Source organism: Rhinolophus sinicus, chromosome 16, assembly GCF_057876585.1.
Source record: "Rhinolophus sinicus isolate RSI-liver-muscle chromosome 16, RSI-T2T, whole genome shotgun sequence".
Taxonomy (NCBI): Eukaryota; Metazoa; Chordata; class Mammalia; order Chiroptera; family Rhinolophidae; genus Rhinolophus; species Rhinolophus sinicus.
Window position 1 is genome coordinate 92,426,982 of NC_142516.1, and position 25,640 is coordinate 92,452,621.

Genomic DNA, 25,640 nt, shown 5'->3' on the forward strand with positions numbered 1-25,640 from the left:
AACAGTACTAGGTAAATTTTGGTTAGGAAGAAGCAGGGTTACAAAACATTGGTATCATTGCTAGAGAAATGTAAAACGTAGACCAAACCGTAACATGCCTCGCTCACACCTGCCAAAGTCAAGTTCACTACTTCGCTATGGTCAGAGGCCACTGGCCTACACTTTCTCTGCCTGTGCCTCACTTATGCACTTATCCCCTTCTGTCCTACTGGCCAGAGTTACTTCTGTATATGTCACCCCACCCCTCCCCCCCTGCTTTGTTCACAGAGCCTGGCTGCTCTTTAGGGCAGCTCCTTGCCCTACGGCATCTGTAGATGCCTTTACCAGACCTTTGGCATAACAGGCACTCAGTGACACCTTGCTGAATCACAAATAAAATTTACAATTGCTATTAGGGGCTGGGCAAGCACTGCCACAAAGCCATGTCTGTGAATTCTAGCCCCACTCTGGATACTGGGCTTGGCACCACCCCCTCCCCCAAGCTCCCACAGCCCTGTCAGCCCCACGGAGGGCTGTGAGGGTCCCTCTTGGCTGAGCTCTCACCACTGCCCACAGGAGCCGTTGCCAAAGCCGGGTTAATTCATTCAGCACAGAAGCACTGAGCATCTGCTTTGTGCCAAAAGTGCCTCGGTGCTGGGAACAGGGGCACTAAGACGGGGATCCTCACTGCAGCAATGACCGTCTGACCCACCCTCGCCGGCTGCACCAGGGTGGCGCCAGGTGACAGGGAAGTCTCTCTCGCACCCTCTGAAGTCCTCCTTTGTTCCAAAGTACCTGCTCAGCAGGAACTGGGCACCGCATCCCTGTGAATTCCTGCGCCTGTTCTGTCTCCTGTCTCGGGATCCCTGTCATCTTGTACCTGGTACGACTAGTTTCCACACCCTTGTCTTCTCTTCTCTACTAGACTTTCATCTCCTCAGACCAGGACCCAGCCCAGCTCTCCTCTGTATCCATCACAACACCTAGCAAAGGCCTCGCCCCGGGCAGGTTCTCGGCTCAGATCTGTTGAAAGAAACGTGCCTGAATAATACTCGTAGGCACCAAAAGGCAAAGCCACATCACGTTCTAGTAACATCGCTGACACAAATTTTCCTAGAAAGCTAGATAAACAACCAGGCTGAACTATTATATGAGGTACTTTCTGATGATACAGCCAGGTGGTCTGTTTGGAAATTACAAAGCTGCTTCTCATTATACAACCGATTTCTGTTTTCTTTTCTGCCTACTTTGTTGTCAGGAAAATAAGTGCCATTCTTCAAGGATTTACTTTGCAAACATTCATTTAAAGACTGGAATTGGAAAAAGGTTTGCCTAGTACATAAATAAGTATAAAAACCTACTCATTGGGAGTATGCTGAATACAGTACCCAGAGATTGCTGCAGAGCAAGACTTTCAAACCAGAATCGATACAGTAAGTCATGACCCACATTTTCTTAAATGAAAATATAATAGAACAGATCGGTTTATCACATTTCCATGGGTATTATTACTTCAAGTCTTTTCTAGTTAAGAGACAGGGGAGGAGAGGCTGGGAGGAAGGAAGGGAGGGAAGGACCATGTATATTCTCTGTGGGTTGCAAACAAAAATGTTCGGTTGGGCACCACTATTGTAGGGATATCTGTGATTGTTTTTGGCTGCTGGGAACCAAACCAACTTCCCATTTTGGGGGTAATTCTCACTGCTGTCTTGAGAATGCAGGCAATCTCCATCCCAGTTAAGAAGCAAAAGGGAGTGAGCCGAGCTTGGTCACATGGATAGTCTCACTTGGGACTCTGAATCTCCAGCACTGACACAAGGGCCGAGATGGTGGGGGAATTAGATGTGTGGCGGCCCCGTGGGCAGCACTGCAGCAGTTGTGGGCAGCAGCAGAGGCCATGCCTACAGCAGCAGGAGGGGCCCGTGAGAACATCCTGCCTCCGGGCCCCGGCTGCCCACCCTCCCAGCTCTGGCCATGGCCCAGGCATCACCCACAGTCTTCCTCTTCTGGTCAAAGTTGCCAGAGTGGGTTTCTCTTACTCAAAACCAAGGATCCTGGATGATACAAATGTCATGCTAAGGAGTTTGGCCCCTGCTCCGCCGGAAATAGGAAATCCTCGTGTAATTTTAAAAAAGAAGAATGACGTCAGGTTAACGTGTTTCCCCGAAAATAAGACCTAGCCAGACAATCAACTCTCATGTGTATTTTGGAGCAAAAATGAATAGAAGACCCAGTATTATATTATATTATATTATATTATATTATACTATACTATACTATATTATACCCAGTTTTATATTGTAGTAAAATAAGACTGGGTCTTATATTAAGTTTTGCTCCAAAAGACGCATTAGAGCTGATTGTCTGGCCAGGTCTTATTTTTGGGGACTCACGGTACCTCAAATACGACTATCCTCGAGTCCTGGCATCTCCTTTTAATTTAATTTCCCAGCATCTTTCCCAGCTATTACGTGTTACATCTTGCAGCTATCACTATTTCTGCTTCAAAATCTAACTTTTCCAGTTTTGTTATAAGCTGAAACCACATTGTGACATGTATTAAAAATAAAGCAAAAAGTATGCAGGAAATGGGCACACAGCCTATGGGTCTGGGGCTGAGACTTCAACAAAGGGCAGGAAATTTCCGCTGTGCACTTTGTGGAAGCTACGTAGCCCACTCTCTGAAAACTGTTCCCAGATTTCTACTGTTAAGGACCGCTGCGGATGCCAAAGGAGGGCTGTCAGTTTGTCTACTGACTTGTGACATGAAAGGAGGTGTGTGTCCCCTGAGCCCCAGACTGGTATGTCAGGCTGCCAAACTCACACCTCCACTGAATTAGTTTCATTTTGCTTCTGTAACAAAGTTCCACAACTTAATGGCTTAAAACAAGGCACATTTATTATCACGCAGTTATGGAGCTCAGAAGTCCAAAATGGGCGTAATGGGCTCAAACCATGGTGTCGGCAGGGCGGTGTTCCCTCTGGAGTCTCTAAAGAAGAATCTATTAACTTGCCTTTTCCAGCCAGAAGCTGGAAGAAATGAATGTCAGAAAATGCACAGAGGCCACCAGCACTGCTTGGCTGGTGGTCCGGTCCTTCGTCTCCAAAGTGCATCACGCTGACCTCCGCTTCAGCCGTCACATCGTCCTCTGACTGCAACGTGCCTGCCTTCCTTTTACCGGGACCCTTGTGGTGACATTGCACCCTGAGCCAGGATAATCCAGGATAAGCTCCCGTCTCCAAGTGCTTAACTTCATCACATGTGCAAAGTCCTTTTTGCCATATGAAGTAACGTAGTCACAGGTTCTGGGGGTTAGGACGTTGACATCTTTGGGGGCCATTATCTGCCCGCCACACACACAGGTGGAACAGACCTCAAATTAACACACACAGAATTGAGCCACACTGACCATCCCACCCAATCCCACCACCTCTGTCCTCACCTGTCCCTCCCACAGTCCACCTGCATTTCAGCTGACGGCAAGTCCATCCTTCCATTGCTCAGGGAATATAACTTGTAGTCACCTGTGAACAAATTCTGTCACGTATCCCTTCACAACCAGGTCCAGCATCTGACTACCTGTCCCCACCTCCACAGTCACCCCTAGTCCCATCCACCATCTCTCTCAATGGAAACCTGGAAGCCTCCTACATGGTCCCTCAGATCCCACCCACAGTCTATTCTCAAGCCTGCAGCCAGAGGGAGCCTTCAAACGCACATTAGCGCATGCCGTCCGTTTCTTCAAACCCCTCCACTGGCTTTCCATTTCACTCAGAGAAAAAGCAAAAGTCCTTATGACAAGTATCCCAGGAAGAAAGATAAGCATGGAAAAAGGCTCAGGGCTGAGACAGTCCAGTCTTCCGGGCTTGAAAGCCGTTCCGTGTGCCCTGAGCAAAGACTGTGAGAGGGAATGAAGGAAGGGTCGGGTGCCCATGGAAAGTGGCCTGAGCCTGTCCTGAGGGCCACGGGAAGCTGCTGGTGAGCGTTCAGCAGAGCCGTGCACACAGGTCTGCACCGTGGGAAGGCGGCTCTGGCTGCAGCCTAAGATGGGACAGAATAGAGCAGGGTAGAAAGAAGGGAGGCTGTTGGAGGGGCACAGCTGAGAGAGGACAGTGGCAGCAGAGAAAGGGGGGGCATTTGTGGCCATTTAGGTCAAATGGCACAACTTGGTGATGGGTCAGATTCAAGGGCAAGGATGACCCCCGGGTCCTGACTTGAGCGAATGCACATCCAAGATGGCGGTGCTCATCAGCCAGACGGGAAGCTCAGCGGGAACAATGACTGGGTGGGACACGCCGGGACCATACATAGGAGAGGTTCAACTAAAAATGCTGGACGGTGATTGGCCACATGGCATCTGGCGATAAGAGACACTGACTGGAAAGCGTGTTTGGAGATCTACAGTTTGCAAATAGTTATTTAAACCATGGAAATAGAAGGGGAAAAAAAACCGGGATGAGCATATAGAAGAAAAAGAGAAGAAGTTTCAGGCCAGAACCTTGCAGGGGAAGAGAACTCCACACAGGCGAATGAGGAAGAATAGCTGCTGGTTAGAAAAACATAGTAGAGACTGGTGTTGTGGACAGAATGTGAAAGAATCCAGCGTTTGCAAGAGGAATGTTGTCACCTCAGGTGCTGCTGACGAGAAATGTGAAAAAGGCCTGAAAATGTTCCACCAGGTTCAGTGTCCAGTAAGTTGTTACAGACCCTGATGAACGGGTTCAGCAGAGTCCAAGTCAGACAGCAGTGGGCTGTGGAATGAGCGAGGGACAAAGCAATAGAAGAAAACCTGTCGAAGGAGGTTTGTGCCTCGAAGGGGAGCAAACATTTCCTTCCTGCGTTTGTTTCCAAATCCTTAAGCCCATGGAGGAAAAGAGGAGAAAGCCCTGGGAAAAGTACAGAGAGGGGGAGGAGATTGAAAGCTTTCCCCAAAGGAAACTTCCCAGGCCTGGAAAGGAGAGAGGGCTGTGGTTCCTAGCGGCAGGCAGTCAGGCTCTGACGTGGCCAGGCCTTAGCCTGCAGAGCCTGGGGCCCGGGCCTGGGCGGGCTCCTGATGCAAAACACAGAGCAGAAGACTAACCTGAAGAGACTCGGAGGCCCTGGAGGTAAGTGCTGTGGACCTGAGACGTGAGGGTGCTGGACCTTTGCATAAAGGGGATGGAGGGAAGAGCTGTGAAAGCAGCTAAGACTGAATTTCCTGCTGACTCAGAGCAGCCAAAAGGCTCTGAGTCACAGCTAAATTATGCTAGACAAAAAGAAGAGGCACCTGAGTTCCGTAACTGGTACATCACTGGGACAGAAATAAAACAGAGGCGCCACGTGCCAGCTGTGCTGGACAGCAGAGGCCAGTCTAACTCCCACGCACGGCTCCCCAGCACTTACATACATCCTCTCCTATGGGACCGACAGCAGCGCACAACCTAGCTGCACAGCTTCACTTACTTGCAGTCTGAAATGAGCCAAAAGCTAATTTTTCAAAGTCTAGCCCTTAAATTAAACACACACCAGCACACCTGCTGACAGGTAGCCACGCACTCCCATTTTATCTTGTTCCTCTGCCCAGCAGCAGCCAGACCATCTTTTAAATATGCAAATATGATCATGTCACTTCCCTTTTGCCCTCCCAGCACAACCCAAACTCCAGAGAAACCACAGCCCTTCACTCTCCAACCACAGCTTCCCTTGCCCATATCACGCCGCCCTCCCGGTCCCGCCACATTCTCCCACATGGACTTTCTCTATCACATTCCATGAACATACAGCTCCTTTTAAAGTCCCAGGCCTTGAACATCTTCCTGCCTGGAGTTCCCCAGGCCCCCAGCCCACCTTGTGCCTGGCACAGAGCAATGAGAAAGGAATGAAGCACTGGGGGACGCCCCACACCACCAGACACCTCCCAGTGAGTTCACGATGCCCCACAGGCAGAAGGCCTCCAGCAAGCCCCTCGTTAAGAGAGAAGGGCGGGGGCAGAGGGCACAGAGGGAGCTGCATTGGCCAGTCCTGTCCTACTGAAGCATTTTATTTGACCCTCGCAATGTAATGATTTAAACTCATTATCAACCAGCATATATCAGGAAATTCTGCCTCAATCCTCCAGGCTCCTGACTTCAGTTGGAAAATGAGGCAGCCTGGCGTCAATGGCCCAGCGTTCCACACAGCAGCCCTTCAGAGAAGTAGTACGTGCTCCCCAGTTCACCCCACCCTCTCCCCCACACTGTCACTCCAACAGAAGGTTCATCTCCGTCCTCCCAGACAGCCCCCCCCATTTGGACCACCTGCCTGGCCACCCAAGTAGAGGCCTCTGGAGCAGAAGAACCAACCCCCACCACATGGTGACCCCATTCACTGATTCCCCCAGGTCCATTACCAACAAGCCGAATCTAAGCCTCTTCTACACTGGTAACCTCCCATCCCTGCCACACTTAGAATTTGCTGGGGGATGTCCAACCGGGTGCCGGAAGCTGGTGATGGACTCTGTTCACGAAGCCAATGTTTAAAAAATATCTTAGCTGTGTGTCTGAACTCTGTGTGCTTCCCTCAAATTTCCTCATACGCTTATCCCTGTTCTAAAAAAGTGTCACTATTTTGGTCTCACTGTCATAAGCTTCGTTCTCTGGCTAGGTCCTAGGAAAGATGACAATTTATCCCCAGAGGTCCCGATTACCAAGTGATACTTTTCCTCTGGCTGCCTACTCTCCCAGGCTGCTGCTCAGAACAACAGCTGACCCGGCATGCAAATCACAACTCCCGTCATTCTCCCAGCCTCCAGAACTTGATAACGTGTGTCCAACACAGCATCTTAAACCACAGAGAATCAGTACACATCTCCCTCAGCAGACGCAGCTCAGCCCAGGAGACTGTTGACAAGAAAACATTTGCATCTCTTGATTAGAATCTGGTCCCAAACCATCTGAGTCAAAGTACGCAGAGGTGTTCCCCAAACAATTACGAGGAAATCTGAGTGAGCTACGTCTTCATGCTGTGAAAGGGCTTGTTCTCATATTAAACTAATATTTTAGGCCGGAACTCACATCACCTCAAACTACACTCAATTCAGCGGGGAAATGCAACTTCATATGTCCCCTGAATTATTCAAAGCCTCCTCTAATTTTTAGTCCACATACATACACTCCCCTTTAATAAAAAGTCTCCCTCTGCCTAACACTCAGGTCTTTGTCCTCCTAATGCTCCTCTTGGATATTGGATAATTAGTGGACTTTGAACATTTTTGTACTAAAAGAGATAATTATACGTACATTGTTAAATAATTGTTTGTATTCAGTAAATACTTTGGACTTGTTCATTAAAAGCGTTGCTATATATATTTAGACTATAATCTTTTTCCCGATTGATTTACTCACAAATCCGTATCTAATTTTCTGTTTTCTCCAAAATGAATTTATAACTGCTTGGGGGAGGGAGGGAGGACTGGAGATCGAAACTGAAATGTAAAGTGATTCCTAAAAGGTGGTCACTAACAACGACCACACCTTTGCTTGACAAACACGAAAGCACATGTGGCTGGGTCACCCCCCTTCACCCTGGAGGAGTGAACAAAGAGCTGGGCTCAGGGGCTGGATGTCAGGAAAGCCCCTCCCCCACCCCTGTGGCCGCTGTCACCTTGTGGCCCTGATCTTAAACATAATCTGCACACATCCTCACTTTTGCCCCCGCAGAAGCGAGGGCACCTATACCTGGGTTCTTGTGCTATTTTTTCCTGTCTCGGCAGGGTCTTCACCCTCCAGTTACTTCATCTTCTACACCAGAAGCTCTGCACGTTGGTTGTACACTGAACTCACCTGATGCGTGGATCCCGCCCTGGACGATTTGATGTCACGTTCTGGGGCGTGGCCTGGTCCTCAGGACTCTTCTGTTCAGCCAAGACAGAGAGCCACCTCTGTCTCTCGTTAACCTCTTCAACAGTACAGGATCTATCCCCTCTGCCCATGAGTCACAAACTCAGACTGTGTACCAAAAGGGGTGTGTGTGTGTGTGTGTGTGTGTGTGTGTGTGTGTGTGTGTATGCATTGGGGGTGGGAAAGGGGTAAAATACACAGCACATAAAATCTACCATTTTAACCATTTTTAAATGTACAACTATGTCGCATCATTTTTCTGCAATGGGTTATATGCTTTTTATGGAAGGAGTATTTGCATTATTTTAAAAGTGTTCATAATTAGTGACATTCCACATAAAAATCCAGAGGTCTGGAATCTGGCAACAGAAAGCTCACAAGGCCTCCCAGCAAAGGTCTTTGGGGCACCATTATGGCTGCCCTTCAGGCACATGGCTTACAGCTGCCAGCATCCCCACTGCTCCCCCCAAGTCACCCCCAGCCTGATTCTCACAGACCGGCTTTACCTCAGTCTGCCAACAGACTCAAGCCTCCATAACCCTAAAAATGCGAAGTGTCTTCTGATCTCATCACTTTCCACCTACCCACTCTCCTTCCCTTCTCTCTCTCATCTCCCATTTACTCCTCAAAGCCCTGACTTCCAGCTGTTTTCCCTTCTACTACACTGAGCCCACTACACCAAAGATCGATGACCTCAAGCCACCAAATCCCAGGAACACTGTGCAATCGGCCCCACCCCCCCAGGGCTGCACTGGACAGTTTCAGTCCTTCTGGAACTCCCTGTGTTTCCCCCTCACTCTCCACCCTCTGTTCTTCCTTGTCACCTAGGGTTCCATCCTTGGCCCACAGCCAGGGGAGACTCTCTGGGTGTCTTGTCACTACCACCCAGAGGCTGACAAGTCCAAAAACACAGGGTTACTCAGGGGCTCCAGGAGGGTCTGAGACACTGGTTTTGAGTTCCCAGCTCTGTCACTTTATGAGCTGGGATTTGGGGCCAGTTATTCAGCCTAAGCCACCTTCATCTAAAAAATCGGGATAAGAATTCCCACTCCGAAACACTATCATACATGAGAGAATGTGTACAAAGCTCCAGAGCATCACTGTCTAGGAGAACACTCTGTGCTGATGGAATATTCCATGTCTGTGCTGTCCAATATGGAAGCCACCAGCTTCATGTGGCTGCTGAGCACTTGAAACATGGCTGAAGAATTAAATTTTTACTTTTACTTAATGTTAATTCAATAAATGGGGGGAGGAATCTTTTGTTCTATCCGGGCCTTCAACTGATTGGACAAGGCCCACCCACACAAGGGAGGGCAATCTGCTTCTCTCAAAGTCCACCAATTTAAATGTTCATCTCATCCAAAAACACCCTCACAGAAATACCCACAATAATATTTGACCAAGTGTTTGGGAACCATGGCCCACTCAAGTGGACACAAAAAAAGTTAACCATCACAGAGGGTATAAGTGACTTTAGCAAGGTCACTGAGGTAAACTGAGGAGAATATCTAAGATAAGCTTTAAAAATACAAGAATATAATTTCCTCCATTGCCAAAAGTATTTTAACACATGAGGAGCAAATTTTGATAAAAGCCTTTTATCCAGCATAAGAACAGGCAATGCTACCTATTATTAGTATCTGTGACTAAAACACTATAATGGGTAGTTAACATCCACTCAGTTATAAGGCTCACGCTCTATACTTTACATACAGTATCACATTCACTTATCACAGCACACCTATGACACTGTTGCATATTTTTTCAACTACTTTGGGTTATTATTACAAAGAAATAAAACCTTGTAGCATGCACATATAGCCAGACTCAAGGATGCATTTGAATCAGGATTTTTTTTTCCTGTCTGAAAATCAAAACAACAACATTAGGCACTGATACCTAGGTCGCCCTGGACCCCGAAGCACAGTCCTCTGAGACTGGCGGCGATGCAGACATCAGCTCATTGGAATCCTCTTCCATCCAGACCATTCCTCAGCCATTCCAAAATAAACCAAAGCTGCACATTTGCTAGTCTGAGTTTCTTCCATGATTTCAGACAACACAATCACCACCAAAGTCCACAAGCCCTTATCCACAGGCCTGAATACTGAAAGGTCTGAAAGCTGAAAGGTTGTTTTCATAATTCATTTGGCAGCAAAATGTTACCTCAGCTGATAGGAAGCTATATATAGTCTTTCTTTAAAACCCAATTTAGCGAGGATGTGCACGTGTTATGATGTTTCCAAAATATTAATGTATTTGATCATAGCTTGCTGCCCCACAGCCTGCTAAGGATATACGGCACAGGCACAACCCACAAATCTGAAAAGTGCAAATTCCTGCACATATTTGGCTCCACGGGTTTCACAGAAAATATCAAGACTTCTATCGTCCCCATTTTACAAATGAAGTTGCCAAGGTCAAAAAGAACCATCATAAAGCTTCATTAGAGGTCAAAGCCAGGACAGGAGCTTCTAACCACTGTACCCTCTCTGTGAAGCACTTTCACGTGCAACTACAGGAAGTGAGCTGCCAACCTTCACGCAGCACCGGAAGCCACTGCATCTGTTTTGTGGAACAGGAATTAGAAGCCCTGAGAAGGCAAATGATTTGCTCAAATACATGTGGTCTCATCAAAACCAGATGAGAACTCTCATAAAGGCCTCTTTTATTGGTGGTAGGAAGAAATCAAAATTTCCCCCAAAAGAAACAAAGAGAGGGAGGGAGGGATGCCTTTGGAGACTCATTTTATCCCCAAGAACTTCTCAACACATGAGATTTCAAAAAGCAGTGCCAATGCAGCATGCTTCCCCTGACTTATTCTTCTGAAGGTCTTTCCGTCCTGTCCATCTAGCCAGAAGGTGCCGTCCAGAATGCAGTGATCATTACGCAGCCGTCATCACTAAGGCAAGTGCATCCCGGAGCAGGAAGTGCCTGGGAGGGTGCAAGCCTTTGTCCCAGGGAGCAGCGAAAGGGAGAGCCCCATCCTGTCATCAAGTCCACTGAACATGGGGCGGGAGGTGGGAGAAGCCACAAAGTGGGTCAGAGGCCTGGCAGGCAATGAGCTGAGATTCAGGGACAATGTGTGTAGTGGCACCAATAAAGCAGTCTTTCAGTCGCAGCCACTGTGACACTACCACCCCAGCATCATTCACTGGTTCCAGGGGATTCTTCCCTTCTTACTCAGTTCCTCGCATTGTAAATGCTGCCAATAAAATAACCAGTGACAGGAACTGCGGCAGTAGAGCCCTGTTTCTCACACTTGGGCAGGCACCAGACTCACCGCAGGCTTGCTGCAACAGAGGACACCCCACGCCCCAGTTTCTGATTCCTTGGGTGGGGCTGGAGCCTGTAGTGCTCACCAGCTTCCAGGTGCTGCTGCTCTAGGAAAATGCTGACCCACACAATTACAGTGCCAGTTGCACATGCAATGTTAGATTTGCTGGTAGCCACCTTTTCAAAGGTAAAATCCAACAAGCGAAATTAATTTTAATAGTGATTTTTATGTCTTTATTTCACACCACGTATCCAATATGTTAGTTCAGCATACCAATGTAAAAATACCTAATGAGGTATTTTACATGCTTTTTTTGGTTCTAAGTCTCCAAAACCTGTTATGCTTTTTACATTTACAGCAAATCTCAATTTTGTCGAGCGACCCTTAAAGTACCAAATGGCCACAGGTGACTTCTGGCTACTGTACTGGACAGCATAGAAATGGCCACTTTGTGAAAATCACAATGTATGTAGCAAGGGGATTCGCTTGAGCCTAAGTGACAGCTGAGAACTTGGGCCTCTGTGGAGGGCTGGAGAGGTGGACCTGCCAGGGACCTGCCAGGGACCTGCCAGGGACCTCTGTGTGAGACGTCACAGGGTAGCCTGGGCAAACACATCCTAACACGCGAGAGTGGGGGCCCTCACATTCCAGTCAGTTTGAGACAGGAGGGGAGCCCCTGGGCCTCGTGAAGTCTGCAACTCAGAGCATCATCTGGTCCAGCCCACGGCCTCTAGGAACAGGATTATTATGCCTCAGAACAAGTGAACTCTAAAATAGGGGTTTTCTTAAACACAGCATCACCAGCTTAAAGAGGCCCCACTAGGTCACCTGTGTAGCCAAGGGTGGCCAACCTGCTCACCACCTCCTCCCCCAGGTACCAGTGCAGGGAAAATCAAGGGGACACCCTGCATTGGATGTCTGCGGGGTGGACACGGGCTTCTCACCTGCACATCTAGCCTCAGCCCAGATCCTTGGCAGCAAGACCAGGATCTGAGCAGGAGCAGGAAAGCCCCAGAATCATCTGCAATTCATGAGACTCCCTGGGAGGGAGGCAGGGATTGAGAGGGTTTGCATAGGACCAAGTGACTACTTGGGGCTCTGTAGAGAAATGGAAAAGAACCGGTCCACCAGCAGATACCAACTGCTGGGTCCATTCTCAGATTCCGGGTCACTCCACACTCAGCCTTGTCACCAATGAGCAGGACTTTCACACCCAGGAAAGCGCACCGAGCTACAGCCACCTGCCTTTGGTGACTATGGCTGTCTGAACAAGCAGGGAAAGCCCGTGTGCACAGCCTGGGTCCTGGCCTCCCGCGGCCGTGGTGCCCTCCTCACAGCCTGAAGGGGACCGCCCCAGCTTTGCTGCTGACGCCCGCTTGCTTTAGCTCACTGCCCTGGGGTCTTTTTTTAAGATTGCGTTTTTATGAAAAATGGACATAACATACTGTGTTCCCCCGAAAATAAGACCGGGTCTTATATTAATTTTTGCTGCATTAGGGCTTATGTTCAGGGGATGTCATCCTGAAAAATCATGCTAGGGCTTATTTTCCGGTTAGGTCTTATTTTTGGGGAAGCATGGTAAAACTTACCATTTTAACCATGTTTAAGTGAACCGTTCAGTGGCATCAAGTATACACACACTGTGGTGCAACCATCACCACCATCCAGCTCCAGAACTTCACCTTCCCAAACTGGAACTCGTCCCCATTAAACCCGAACTCTTCTTTCCCCTCCCCCAGCCCATCAATCACCCTTCTACTTCCTGTCCCTGTGGATATGCTGCTCTGGGTACCTTGTGTACATGCACTCATCCAGGATCTGTCCTTTTGTGACTGGCTTACTTCACTTAGCACAGTGCCTTCAGGGCTCACCCACACTGTAGCGTGCATCAGAACTTCCTTCCCTTTCAAGGCTGAACAATCTTCCATCATACGGATTGACCCCGTTTTGCTTATCCATTCATCTGTCCATGGACACTTGGGTTGCTTACACCTTTGGCTATTATGAATAATGCTGCTAGGAACATGGGTGTACAAACATCTATCTGAGTCCCTGCTTTCAATTCTTTGGGGTATATACCCAGAAATGGAACTGCGGGACCATATGGTAACTCTGTGCTTAATGTTTTAAGGAATGACCATAATGTTTTCCACAGACGTTGCTCCATTTTACATCCCCACCAACAGTGCACAAGGGTTCCAACTTCTCCACATCCTTGCCAACGCCTGTTATTTTCTATTTGTTTGCTTGCTTGCTTTACAACAACCATCCTAGTGGGTGTGAAGTGGTATCTCATTGTGGTTTGATCTGCATTTCCCTAATGGTTAATGATGTTGAGCATTCCTGATTTTTACTCCTGACTGCTTCTGACTTCAGCATCTGCTGCCTACCCTGGGCCCATGGGACCTGCCTCTCCCCATCTGTCTTCACTCTCTTCCTGACCCTGCACTCTACTTCCCAGTGGGACCTTTTGTTCTTACTCACCTAAATGTTCTAATTACTGGGTCCAGATGCAGCAGATCTTTACCTTGGCCATCAACTGGCAGCCTCTGTCACAGCTGAGATTCATTCAGTGCATAAGAATCCTTTCCCTACCCCAAGAAGAAACAAGATAGAATCCTCAGGGCATGCAAAGAAGGGCCACGCATTGGGAAGGATTCCTCTGGCTTCTCATCCCTCCAGGCAGGACAGAGAACTGGAGCTATTAGTACCAACTGAGCCTTATGGTGACACACCAGTGAGCCAGACTAGCCTTGGACCCCTAATATTGACATCTGCAAGATCCTAAGGCAGGCCAGACAAATCCTCACCATGCTAGAATTTCTTGAGGCAGCCTAAAAAAATGCTAGTAACACATTGGCAAGTACAACTTACCCAGGAAGGAGTGCCAGATTGGGCATGCCATCTTTCCCAACACAAAGGGAAATGATACTGAGTGGATTTACTTTTTTAAAGTATCTTTTTAAAATGAAGGTTAATTTGCATATAGGAAAATGCACTTCTATGTGTACAGTTCCGCAAGTTTTGACAAACTCATACATCATACAAGATTGCCCCTGCTCCTTTCTAGTCAACTTTCCTACACCCCCAGCTCCCGGAAATCACTCATCTGGATTCTGCTTCTAAAGTTTTACCCTTTTCAGAATATCTTATGAATAAAATCATAAAGTATGTGGACTCTCTTCTTTCATTTTGCATAATTTGAGATTCATCCATGTGGTTCCATGTATCAATAGTTTCTTCCTTATTTTTTCTTTTTGAGATTGTGGTACAATACACATAACATTAATTTACCATTTTAACCATGTTTGTGTGAATAGGTCAGTGGCATTAAGAACATTCACATTGGGGAGGACAAGTGGCTCAGTTGGTTAGAGCGCGATCTCTGGGCAAGAGGGCTGCAGGTTTGATTCCCACATGGGCCAGCGAGCTGTGTCCTCCGCAACTAGAATGAAGTCAATGAGCTGCCAGTGAGCTCCCAGGTGGCCAGATGGCTCAGTTGGTTGGAGCGCGTCCTCTCAACCACAAGGTTGCGGGTTCTACCCCCACAAGGAATGGTGGGCTGCACCCCCTGCAACTAACAATGGCGCCTGGACCTGGAGCTGAGCTGCGCCCTCCACAACTAAGACTGAAAGGATAACAACTTGACTTGGATGGAGCTGATGAGTCCTGGGAAAAGCACACTACTGTTCCCCAATAAAGAGTCCTGGAAATACACACTGTTCCCCAATAAAAGTCCTGTTCATCTTCCCCAATAAAATCTTAATTTTTTTTTCCAAATTTATTTATTTATTTTTTTAATTAGTTTCAGGTGCACAAGACAAAGCAAAACTTAGACGTTTATCATTTATATCCCTCACACTGTGTTAACCCCCCTCCCCCCATCTACTATCTTAAAAAAAAAGAACATTCACATTGTTGTGCAACTATCATTGGTGACTTCACTTTTAAACACTGGCCTCATTAAATGATTAGTTTTGAATTTTAGTTCCATTCAAGGTCCCTTGAGGAAAATGTGAAAGTTTGACAGCACATTCTGTTGGCAAGACTACAACTAAGTCAAAATATGTCCCAGATTGCCAGCAAAGTCCTGGCTCATGCCTGTTGCCCAGTATGATTAGTAATAGAGTCATTTTTCACTCTCCAAAGTATCCTGCTTTGGACTATAAACTACTTGGCTGTACTTCCCATGGGGAAGTAGTTTCTCTCAGACATTCCTGGTGGGAGACAAAAATAAATGACAATCTTATAGCCTATCAAATTACAAGTGTCTGTCACAATTACAAATACATTAACCTTCAACCCAATAACCTCATTTCTGAGATTTTTATCATACCTGCACATACATGTACATTATTACAGCAATGCTTGTAAAAGAAAAACATCAGCAATAATCTAAGTAGCCATTCATAGAAAGCTGCTTACATAAACTATGGTGTATCTACTCCCTTTAAAAGGATCACTGTGCAGCTGTAAAAAGACTGCAGAGGCTCTCTGTGTTCTAATGTGGAAAGTGCTCTAAGATATACCACTTAAATGAGGAAACCAAGGAAGAACTGCACGTATGGTGTGCTGCCTTTTGTGTAAGAAAAGGGAGGTGGGGAGACAGTACAAATTTGCATTTATTTGCATATGCATAAAGATGCTATGGAGATACATGGAAGCTCACGTGTCTGTTTAGGGAGTGGAGGGGTAGGATAAGAATGGGAGGGGCGCAGTAAGGCTTCTAATGTCTTTTTAAAATTTTTGAACAGTGTAAATGTACTGCCTGTTAAAAAAATAATTAAATTTAGAGCTGAGCCAAAGCCTTATGACTAAGGACATACAGAAGAAGTTACCTCAAGACTGATAGGAGAGGCAGAGACGAAGAACCGGCTGGCCTCACACCCTCATGTGGCAGTTAAAAATCAAGGGGGACATATCAGCTGTGGAGGCCCCCTGGAGGAGGGAGGGGTCCCAACCCCACACCAGCTCCCCAGGTCAGGGTTCCAGTGCTGGGGAAGAGAAGTCCCTACAACTTCTGGCTGTGAAAACCAGCAGAGATTGTGGTTGAGTGAGATGGAGGGCAGATGGAGTACCAGGTGCTCCTCTGAAAGGGCCCTTGCAAGGACTTACTGACAGACTCACTTATCTGAGCTCCAGTGCTGGGGCAGCAGCATGAAAGGTGCCAGGGACATATGGGGTGGAACTGAATTATCTGGATTCAGAGTGAGGACTGAAGGGGAAGCTTCCTCCCTGATGGAGGAGATGGCAGAAGCCATCATCCTTTTATTGATACTCCCCACCACACTCCCATCCCAGCATCCAGACACAGGTAGCCACCATATCTGAGTCTCCTTCAACCTGGCTAACACCTTTGGCTCCACCGTGGTGATTTCCTGCGACCCTGACACACGCAAGCTGCAGGCCCACCCAAGTCACTTCCAGTGGTTTTCCCATTAAATGGCCTGTCTTGACTCATGCTATAACTTTCCTAAAACCATTCAAAGGCTCACAAACTCCAAACAACCAGCATCTGCTTTGGTGTGCCCCGTACCTCTGGTAGAGAAGCTCCAAACCCAGCACTAGCAGCAGCCAGCCTCGGTTCACATCTTAGCCACTGAAGGCACATCCAAGCCTAGAACTGATGGCTGCCATCTTTGGATGACTTTGTGGCTCATGCCAGGTGGCCCTGGGCAGGGCACAGACTGCAGCAGGACTTGGCCTACACCAGAGCTCCTCCCAGGAGGCCTTGGGGTTGGCATGCCCAGTGGCCAACAACAGACTGATATGAAGCATCACCTGGCCGCCTCCAAGGATGACAGACTCAAAGGGCAGATTAACAGACCCCAGAGCCCTGCTAATGTGAATCCTGCTCTGTAGGGTCAACACCTCCTCCACTGTAGTCACATCCAGTCCTCACAACCAATCAGCCTGAGAGTCAAGCCCTCCCACTGATGTGTAAACAGCAACCAAAGCTCAACTACAACAGAAGAGCACACACAACCCACACACGGGACACACCTGGAGCACCCAGCTCAGGTGACCAGGGAGACTGCACCACTGGGTCCCACAGGACACCTACTACATAAGTCCACTCCAATAAGAGTGGGAGACATAGCAGCCCTACCTAATACATAGAAACAAACATAGGGAGGTAGCCAAAATGGGAAGACAAAGAAACATGCCCCAAATAAAGGATCAGAACAAAGTTCCAGGGAAAAAGAAAACAAAAAAAAACTGGAGACAAGCAATGTACCAAATGCAGAGTTCAAAGCACTGGTTATAAGGATGCTCAATTATTTAGAGGAGAACTTCAACAAAGAGATAGGAAATGGAAAAATAGAGATTGAAAACAAAAAAGAACCAGTCAGAAGGAAATATAAGAATACAAAAACTGAAAGGAAGACTACATTACAGGGAATCAACCATAGATTAGATGAAGGATCGAATCAGCTATTTGGAAAATCAGGCAGCAGAAAACACCCAATCAGAACAGAAAAAGGAAAAAGTATCCAAAAAGATGAGGCCAGTTTAAGGGGCCTCTGGACAACATCAAACATAACAACATTTGCATCACAGAGGTACCAGTAAGAGGAGAGAGAGCAAGGGATTGAGAATCTATTTGAAGATATAATGACAGAAAATTTCCCTAACCTGGCAAAGGAAATAGATGTACAAGGCCAGGAGGAAGTGCAGAGAGTCTCAAACAAGGTGAACCCAAAGAGGCCAACACCAAGACACATCATAATTAAAATGTGAAAGGTTAAATACAAAGAGAGAATCTTAAAAGCAGCAAGAGAAAAGCAGTTACCTACAAGGGAGCTCCCATAAGATGGTCAGCTCATTTCTCAACAGAAACTTTGCAGGCCAGAAGGAAGTGGCAGGAAATATTCAAAGTGATGAAAAGCAAAAACCTACAACCAAGATTACTCTACCCAGCAAAGCTATCATTTAAAATTGAAGGAAACATAAAGAGCTTCCCACAAGAAAAAGCTAAAGGAGCTCAGCACCACCAAACCAGTATTATAAGAAATGTTAAGGGGCCTTATTTAAGAAGAAAAGATAAAAAATATAAATAATAGGGGCCGGCCCGGTGGCTCAGGCGGTTAGAGCTCCGTGCTCCTAACTCCGAAGGCTGCCGGTTCGATTCCCACATGGGCCAGTGGGCTCTCAACCACAAGGTTGCCAGTTCAATTCCTCGAGTCCCGCAAGGGATGGTGGGCTCTGCCCCCTGCAACTAAGATTGAACACGGCACCTTGAGCTGAGCTGCCTCCCGGATGGCTCAGTTGATGGTTGGAGCGCGGGCTCTCAACCACAAGGTTGCCAGTTCAATTCCTCGACTCCCGTAAGGGATGGTGGGCAGCGCCCCCTGCAACTAAAATTGAACACGGCACCTTGAGCTGAGCTGCCGCTGAGCTCCTGGATGGCTCAGTTGGTTGGAGCCTGTCCTCTCAACCACAAGGTTGCCGGTTCGACTCCCGCAAGGGATGGTGGGCTGTGCCCCCTGCAACTAGCAACGGCAACTGGACCTGGAGCTGAGCTGCGCCCTCCACAACTAAGACTGAAAGAACAACAACTTGAAGCTGAACAGAACCCTCCACAACTAAGACTGAAAGGACAACAATTTGACCATTGTTCCCCAATAAAGTCCTGTTCCCCTTCCCCCAATAAAAATCTTTAAAAAAAAAAAAAAAAAAAAAAAAAAGAAATATAAATAATAAGATGTCAAAAACTACATATCTATCAATAATAGCTTTCAATGTACATGGACTGAATGCTCCAATCAAAAGAGAGGGCAGCTGAATGGATAAGAAAACAAGAACCTTACCTTTGCTGTCTACAAGAGACTCACTTTAGATTGAAAGACACACACAGACTGAAAGTAAAGTGATGGGAAAAAGATACTTCATGAAAATGGGTATGAAAAAAATTTAAAAGCTGTTGTACAACATATGTATACCAGACAAAATAGACTTTAAAACAAAGTAATAACAAGAAACAAAGAAGGACCCAGTAATCCCACTTCTGAGTATTTATCTGAAGAATCCAAAATGCTACTTCGAGGGGACATGTGCAACCATATGTTTACTGCAGCATTGTTTACAATAGCCAAGATATGGAGGCAGTCTGGGTGTCCATTGATGGAAGAATGGATAAAGAGGAGGTGGTACATATATACAATGGAATATTGCTTGGCCGCGGAAGGAAATGGTTTCTTGCCATCTGTGGCAGCATGGATAGACCAGGGTATTGTACTGAGTAGAGTATGTCAGACAGAGGAAAAAGGATGCAGGGCCGGCCTGGTGGCTCAGGTGGTTGGAGCACTGTGCTCCTAACACCGAGATCGCTGGTTCGATTCCCACATGGGCCAGTGAGCTGTGCCCTCCGCAAATGGAATGAAGTCAATGAGCTGCTGCTCAGCTCCCGGGTGGCCAGATGGCTCGGTTGGAGCATGGGCTCTCAACCACAAGGTTGCCGATTTGACTCCCGCAAGGGATGGTGGGCTGTGCCCCCTGCAACTAACAACAGCAACTGGACCTGGAGCTGAGCTGCGCCTTTCACAACTAACATTGAAAGGAAAACAACTTGACTTGGAAAAGTCCCAGAAGTACACACTGTTCCCCAATAAAGTCCTGTTCCCCTTCCCCAATAATCTTTAAAAAAAAAAAAAAAAAAGATGCCATGTGCTCTTATATGTGGGATTTAAAAAACAAAATAAACAAAATCAAAACAGAAACAAACTCATAGATACAGAAAACATTTTGATGGTTGCCAGATGGGAGAGGGGTTGGGGGTTAGATGAAAAAGGAAAAAGGTTAAGAAGGGATTGGTTGTTACACAGTAGTCATGGGGATGCAAGGTATAGCATAAGAAATATAGTCAATAATATTGTAATAACTATGTATGGTGTCAGATGGGTACTAGATTTATCGGGGTGATAGATGGGATGGGGCTGGGAGGCATAGTAAGAAAGATGATGGGATTAAGAAGCACAAATTGGTAGTTACAAAATAGTCATGGGGATGTAAAGTAAAGTGTAGGAAATATAGTCAATAACATAGTAATAACTATGTAAGGTGCCAGGTGGGCACTAGACTAGTCAGGGGGATCACTTCTTAAATTATATAAATGTCTGACCGCTGTGCTGTACACCTGAAACAAATATAAAATAATACTGAATATTAACTGTAACTGAAAAATTAAAAGGAGGAGGGAGGTAAAGGGGAATAAGAGGTTCAAGTTTCCAGGTATAAAACAAATAAGCCATGGAGATGTAACGTACACCGTAGGGAATATACTCGATAATATTGTGTGTGCTAGCGTGGTACAGTGTCAGGTGGTTGCTGGACTTATCATAGTGATCACTTCTTTAGGTACGTAAATGTTGATTAACTGTGGTGTACACCCGAAACTAATATAACATTGTATGTTAGCTACATTTTAATAAAAATCTTAAAAATAATTAAATTTTAAAAAGAAAGAAATAGGGAGAGATGCTTCTTGGGAAAAGAACTGCTAAGTTTAATGGCGTAGATTCTTTATTATAATCAACTTATTTCCAAAATTCAGAAAATCAATAAATTTACCTTTTAAACACTGAATATATCCAAAAGCCCTCAAATATCTAGAAAGTATCTTTCTTTTGAAAATTCATCATATACTTTAGCTAAGCGTGAGAAGGTTCCTTCTAATAATGTTCTTTAAATTTAAATATGTCATCACAAAAGAAGAAGTGTGCCTCCCTCCCTATTTCTTTTCTAGATGCCATGTTCAATTTTGTGAGGAAAAAATGTTTCTTGGTAAGTGGACTCATTTTAAAGCAAAAACAAAAACAAAAACAGAAACAAACAAACAAACAAAAAAAAGAAAAAAAACAGAGTTGCTCCAAAATTAAAAACATTTCCTTAATTCGTTTCCATTTGTGCAATAACTATTAACATGAAACCAATTTCTAGTATTACCGTGTTTCCCCAAAAATAAGACCTAGCTGGACAATCAGCTCTAATGTGCCTTTTGGAGCAAAAATTAATATAAGACCGGGTCTTATTTTACTATAATACAAGACCATGTCTTATATAACATAATGTAATATAATACAATATAATATAATACTGGGTCTTATGTTAATTTTTGCTCCAAAAGATGCATTAGAGCTGATTGTCTGGCTAGGTCTTATTTTCTCGGAAACACTGTATGAATGTTCTATGAAGTGATGAACACAACAGATTTCTTGATATTGATAAGACTTAAACAAATTTTTAAGTATGTCTGGATGCAAAAGATGAGTGTACTAATTTTCTATGACTACTGTTACAAAACATCCACAAACTCAGCAACTTAAGAACACACACACACACACACACACACACACACACACACACACACAAAATGTATTACCTCACAGTTCTATAGGACTGTGTGTGTACTGGCTGAAGTTAGATGCAGCATAGCCCACCTGGGTCCTCTGCCTAGACTCACCCGTGGACTGAATTAAGGGCTGAGTTCCTTGCTGGAAACCCTGGAGAACAATCAGCTTCCAAGGTCACTGGCTTGACTTTTGGCCAAATTCAACTCCTTGCAGTTGTAGGACTGAGGTCCCATTGCCTTGCCGGCTGTCAGCAGAGGGCTGGTCTCTGCTCCTAGAGGCTGCCATATTCCTTCTCATTCTTTCCATGTGGCAGGGCAGTCCCTCTCATGCTTTAAATCTCTGCCTTCTCCATCTGCTGAATCTCTGACTCCACCCAAAGAAAGTACTCTGCATTTAAGGATTTATATGCTTAGATTGGCCCACCCGGATAATCTCCCTAATTTAAGGTCCATACTCTTAATTATAGGATAGCTTGGGGAATTTTAGATTTCTTTTCCATTTTGAATCCTGGGACTACTTTGGACTAAATAGGATGGACCCCAAGATAGCTACACACACACAAAAAAATAAATAAATAAAAATAAAATAAAAAAATAATAAAAACCTAAATTGATGGTGACTACACATTTTACCATTAAACTCTTCTATTACTTTCCAACTTTTTGTTTCTAAACCTTGTTCTCAAGATAAGAGAACTAAATCTCTTTAATAGAAAGGATTGTTTCCAGCTTAGAAACAACAGTATACCTTAAAGAAATCCAGTGTATTCTTTCAGTTTCAAATTTTATTGTTTAAAATAGAAAAAGCCAGATAATGTCAAATTTTCAGAATGAAAAGACACTGTTAATTTTTTATGATAATTCTTGTTTACAACAATGGTATTTGAAAAAGGATAGAGCAGCTCTAATTTGGCAGAAGTCTGGTTGAATTTATAAATATAAATATATATAATAAATAAGTAAATGTATCATATATATGATACATACCTATCATATGTTGTGTGTTTGTGTGTGGGGGGGGGGGTGTATGCAAGTGCCAACTGCACCATGGAAGTCACATCTCTCAATTCATAGTAATTATTTAACAAATGGTTTTAAGTCCTCAGCTATGGTTGGTCATACTAGCTACCTCAGAAACGTCTCTCTCGAGCTTCCCTCTAACCTTCAGTTCCTGGGATCTGGAGGCTTCCTGAGTGTCCACTGGCACTCCTGGCAGTGTCTGAGTGCAGAGTCTACAGAAGCTTTGGGGCATAGGGGAAGGAGGGATTTGCCATCTTCTGAGTGACTCATGGACTGTTGAGGAGGTTGCTTTCCACAGCCCAAAGGACAGGTGGTCATTTTTGGAAAGGTCATATTAAGTAGAGTACAATGAAGTGGTAGACCCCAGAAATGGTGCCACACTGGCTGTCTGTCCTCCAGTGATCTCAGTTGCCAGAGCCTAACAGCCTTTGCTAGTGTCCCTGGCAAAGATCTGGGCAGATGGTGTGGAGTCCACGTGGCCAGTCAGGAGAGGGGGAGTAGCAGGCTGGAGAGCCAGAAATGGAGCCCATTTGGTCACTGGGGTCAAAAGATGCACTGCTGTCTTACAACAGAAGTATATTATCATTTAGTAATTACACTCCACGGGACATATGTTCCTGTCATACAACCTGAGTTTCTATTTTAAAATAGACTATAATCACAGTGCAATGTATAGATGACTATAACACAGAATACAATATATAGATGATGTATTATAAAAAGGTATACTTTAAATCTATATAATTTACTAACCAATGTCACCACAATAAATTTAATAAAGATAAAAAAGAATCACATTTTTATAAATATACTCTTTAACCTGAAAAAACAAAACAAAAATAACAGCCTATAATCACGACCTTCATATCACTGTCAGTCCAATAGACGAGAGGATAACTCTCAGTTGAGTTCCAACATCAGAAAGACATGCCCACTAAGTGGACAAGAATGTGGTAAGAATTCACACAAGCTCACGTATATGATTTCTATATTTGAAGAAGAAAACAAAGGTATAAATTTATGTCCCCTTTCCCATTCTTCTTCCTGCAAATGATGTTATTTAAACTCTTTGTTTTATGTTACTTAGTCCAATAGCCGAAATTTGTATTCCTGATTTACTTTCTCAGATATTCTATTCTGTTATTAATCAAAATTGTGTCTACAAAGTGAAGGGTCAGGGCTCAGTTGAGTTCATCCTTGTCTGAACTGTCTCATGGAACCAGGAAAAGTCCTTCTGCTGTACGATCTTTAAACTATGGGGAAAGTTTCCACCAGTAGGTAGCTAAGACATTTGAGTATTTCACTAAACTTTCTATGTTCTTAACATACTCTAATGAATGTCAAGTACAATAAGAATGCTGAAGGAAAGAATGACCACACGTGAGAAGAGAAGTGAAGGAGAGAAAATAGAGCTCTTGAATTTGGCAGAGAAATTCTATCTCATGGAGTAATGTCACCACACTTTAAGCAACGTTGTGAAGGAGAAGTCATTTTTCTATTTTCATGACCATTTCTTGGCTATGAATCTCTTTCAGGGGGATGTGGTGGTCTGGAAAGGAAGAGCAAATGTGTTATAACTGGCATTTAAAGTTTCTGATCTGAGAGAGGTGAAGTTTGAAAATTAGTATTTTAGTACGCAGGCAAAGATGATAATTTTCTGCCTCTGTAATGTTTGAATTTCCCATTAATAAAGTAATTAAACCCTGAACTCCACCAGCTCAAAAATTGAATTAGCGCAGTACTGTTTTCTTTGATTATCTTTTTCTCTGCCTGCATCCCACTGAAGGGAAATAAACATTTATTTATCATTTTGTTATAATAAAGGCTTTCATCTCCACCTGATATTATAGCAAAATAACATTATGGTGACGAATGTGTAGCTACTAACAGTCTATAAGTGTCCATTACTCAAAAAATTCTGTTCTGTCACGTAACTGCTTATAGAGAACAAGTGAAAATAATTCCCCTCTTAAAATAGGTTATATTCTAAAAGTTTAGGCACAAGTTACTAGGAACTAAGAAAACATCCTCCCATAAAAATATAAGTGTTTAACATAAATTTGAAAGTAAAACAGCATTTAATTATAATAGTGTTTAATTTAAAATTTTAATTTAAAAATATAACGGTGTTTAAGTTTCCAGGCCCAATTTAACTCCTTAATGGCTAATTATGATAACCACTTGAGTTCTGGTCATCAAGATTTTCTTTTCCTTCTCCTTAAGAAGAAACAAAAGAGAAGCTGAGATTCAAAATGAAGAAGGTGATCGAGATGTTACTGTATCTTAGTTTTCTCATCACAAAAACCAGGGAGAATAGTATTTTCCTCATACAATTGTTGTCAAGATTAAATGAGATAATATGCATCAAATACTTGGAACAGTACCCAGCATGTGGAAAGCACCTAAGAGATGTTATCTGTTACAGTGTCCAGAAGAAAAATAAGGATTGGGGTAAGGTCTTTGGGTTGGTTGGCCAAGTTGTCACCATGGTCTTCTGAAGAGTTTTCCTACAGTGTAAAGGCAAGGCTGGAGGGGACAGATGGCCCTGGTGCTAGGCATGGGACCAGAAGCCCCACTGGGAAAACTGCATGGACAGTCCACTGTGGAGTGTCAGACAAGGAACCAGGAGAAAACGCAAAGGACTGTTGGGCAACAGCAAGGGTCCCACTGGCTATGCATGAGCCTCTGTAGCCAAGCCAGGAGGGAAGCGATTCAACAGAAAGTATGGTCAGAGAATGCGTAGGAGGTGGGTACCTGGGGGTTGGGGAGAAAGGAGAACTAAGACAGCTTTAAATTACTTTTTAGAATCAAGACACTGCAAATAAGTGTTCCTTCCTTGATGGCTCTGACCAGTAGGGTTCGAAAGTGCTGTGGCTGAAATTCCAACCCACTCAAGAGATACCAAGATGGAACAAGTAGGTAAACGCTGTGCTTACCTTCTCTCATGACCACATCAAAATTACAACTAAACTACAACCATCATTGAGAATCACCTAAAATCTTGCTGAACCGAAGCCCTACAACTAAGGACGTGCAGAAGAGGCCACCTCCAGACTGGTAGGAGGGGCAGAGATGAAGAACAGGCAGGTCCCATACCTGACTATTAAAGATCAGGAGGGATATTTCAGCTGTGGAGGTCCCTCCCATACCCCA

The 25,640-nt window shown here is 44.9% G+C and overlaps 1 protein-coding gene across 3 annotated transcripts in view; it reads right to left on the reverse strand.

The window, feature by feature from the left end:
• The window catches only part of MTUS2 (microtubule associated scaffold protein 2), a 530,400-nt gene that overhangs the window by 375,260 nt on the left and 129,500 nt on the right, over nucleotides 1–25,640 (reverse strand). Inside the window, exon 1 of one of the 3 annotated variants that reach the window (XM_074330068.2) lies at nucleotides 9,739–9,874. The exons of the other annotated variants lie outside the window; for them this stretch is intronic. The gene's annotated coding sequence lies outside the window, so the exon portion shown is untranslated. Of the gene's footprint in view, nucleotides 1–9,738; nucleotides 9,875–25,640 lie in introns of those variants that run through there. 3 annotated transcript variants of the gene reach the window in all.